Source organism: Cariama cristata, unplaced genomic scaffold (genome assembly GCF_000690535.1).
Source record: "Cariama cristata isolate BGI_N322 unplaced genomic scaffold, ASM69053v1 scaffold23054, whole genome shotgun sequence".
Classification (NCBI taxonomy): domain Eukaryota; kingdom Metazoa; phylum Chordata; class Aves; order Cariamiformes; family Cariamidae; genus Cariama; species Cariama cristata.
Window position 1 is genome coordinate 1,951 of NW_009614988.1, and position 484 is coordinate 2,434.

The following is a 484-nucleotide window of genomic DNA, read 5'->3' on the forward strand; positions in this document are numbered from 1 at the left end:
GAAAAGAGGGATCTGACAAAGACGACATGGTTTGGGGGTGTTTGAGGGCACCTGTACAGAGCTGGCCGCTCCCCTCAGCCCTCCTCAGCTCGTGGCTGATCTGGCTCACCACAGATGCTGGCAGCTGGGGGGGATGCCCAGCGCTGCCCCAAACCCCTGGCCAGGTAAGAGGGTAAAATCTGTCCCTGGAGGAGCTGGGGTGGCAGCCAGGCCCCTGCGTCCCCCCAGGTTGGTGGCAGCTGGGTTCCCGTGGGAGGAAGCACCCTGGTATGAGCAGGGGTGCTGACACTCGCTTCCGTGCGACACCATTTTCCAACCTCCCACGCAGAGGCCCGGGGGCCAGCACAGCTGTGCAAACAGGATCCGAAACCCTGGGGCACGGTGCCAGGACCGCAGGGAAAGCACGCCGGGGAGGCAGGGATGGGTACGGTGGGTTTGGGGTCCTGGGTTACAGCCGGACCATACCCTCCCCCTCCCTGAGGCT

At 64.7% G+C, this 484-nt stretch overlaps 1 protein-coding gene across 1 annotated transcript in view; it reads right to left on the reverse strand.

Annotated features, from left to right (window-relative positions):
- Nucleotides 1-484, reverse strand: part of GRAPL (GRB2-related adaptor protein-like) — a gene marked incomplete at its 3' end in the record, with an annotated part of 2,734 nt that overhangs the window by 1,561 nt on the left and 689 nt on the right. The gene's annotated exons all lie outside the window — the stretch shown is intronic.